The sequence below is a fragment of the Helianthus annuus genome, chromosome 14 (genome assembly GCF_002127325.2).
Source record: "Helianthus annuus cultivar XRQ/B chromosome 14, HanXRQr2.0-SUNRISE, whole genome shotgun sequence".
Lineage (NCBI taxonomy): Eukaryota > Viridiplantae > Streptophyta > Magnoliopsida > Asterales > Asteraceae > Helianthus > Helianthus annuus.
This window is the reverse complement of record NC_035446.2, coordinates 20940291-20941973: the sequence shown is the minus strand read 5'-3', so window position 1 is coordinate 20941973 and position 1683 is coordinate 20940291. Positions and strand designations below refer to the sequence as shown.

At 43.7% G+C, this 1683-nt stretch overlaps 1 non-coding gene across 1 annotated transcript; it reads left to right on the top strand.

Moving 5' to 3' along the window:
• Window positions 1–1006: 1006 nt before the first annotated feature.
• On the top strand, window positions 1007–1113 carry LOC118486971. Its single transcript, XR_004880137.1, has one exon. It is a non-coding gene; the product is annotated as a small nucleolar RNA R71 (small nucleolar RNA).
• The last annotated feature ends 570 nt before the right edge of the window (window positions 1114–1683 follow it).

Below are 1683 nucleotides of genomic sequence, written 5' to 3'. Positions count from 1 at the left end.
GCATCTAACTCAGCAAAGCTACCCCTTGACTCAGCAAGTAAAGCCGACGGAAAAGGGACTTGACTCGGTTCACCCTCAACTTTTTCACTCTTTTCATTTTCACCCAAACCCGGTTTGTTAACATTTAATTCTTTTGGTTTAACCGGTGAAACATCATCATCACCATCATTACCCGTGATATCCTCAACTACCCCCTCAACCAATTTGGGTGACAAATTGGCTTTAAACTCTTTTCCACTTCTTAAAACACTAACATGATGAACATTAACATTACCTCGTGACGTACCATGCGAAGGATTTACCTTAGTGTCGCTAGGAAGTTGACCCTTGTTTTTCTTCAATTCAGCCACGTCGGTTGCTAATTGACCCATTTGGGTTGTTAGTGATTGGATGCTTTTGTCACGAACCTCATCCTTTTGCATTCGAACTTCATCGAGTTGGTTCCGTTTTTGCATCTCCATTTGCATGCTCTTTAGCATCTCCATCATCTCGTTTCCACCCGAAGACCCCCCTTGTTCTTGACCCGTTTGATATTGCTTTTGATAGCCTTGGTTGTTCCCGCCTCGATATCCACCTTGGTTATTGTAAGGTTGGCGTGAACCAAAGTTACCTTGGCTACCTTGAAAGTTCGGGTTAGCTTGATCTGAAGGGTTCCCATACCGAAAGTTTGGGTGGTTCCTCAACCCAGGGTGGTAGGTATTAGAGTTCATGTTGTTGTAGTTTCTACCACCCCCTCCTTGACCTTGAACCGCATGGACTTCTTCATATTGCCGTTCCACCATTCCTTGGCAATTTTCAGCCGCATGACCTATTTCATTACACAAAGCACAAACATCATAAATTTGGTTAGTAGTTTGAACATTACCATCATCTATGGCGTGCACTTGAGGTCGGGCAATGGCCGGTCGGGCTCTCCTTGATGCTTGAGCTTTTCTCTTTGATTAAATCACGAGCATCTTCGGCACTCAACCCCTCGTGAAAGGCATTCATTAATTCCCACAATTCGATTCCATGGTGAGGGCAATTTTTGATCATCATATTGAAACGCTCAAAAGCCTCATGAAACATCTCACCATGTTGTTGTTGGAAGCTTCTCAACCCCTTTTGTTGCATCGTTGGTCTTTTGGGCGGTGTAAAACTCATCCAAGAAAGTTTGTTGCATTTCCCCCCATGTATATATGGATGCTGAAGGTAATGTGTAGAACCATTTTTTTGCCTTATCTTCCAAAGAAAATTCGAATAATACCAATTTAATATCGTTGGCTGAGAACCCTTGACTCCCAAGAGTGTTACAAATTGAGTCATAAGCCTCCAAATGAAAGTAAGGCTCCTCCGTTGCTAACTCCTTATATTTTGGCAAACTTTGCAAAGAGTTGGTCCTCACTTCAAATGTCCTTCCTTGATCATTGTGAGGAATGACTACCGGTGACGGGTTTTGAGTGATTACCGGCCTAAAATGTGCTTCGATGCCCCTCACATTTTCTCTAAGGTGCCTCCTTGGTACACCGAACCTACCTCTTGGAGGAATAGGACCCATTGGCCTTGGTACTTGCCCTTGTGGTGCAATTGGTTGTTGAAACTGTTGTTGTCGCATCAGTGGGCGTTGAGGTGGTCTTTGAAATTGTGGTTGTACATTTTGTGGCCAACAATATTGCAATGGGATAGGATGTTGCATTGGTGGCC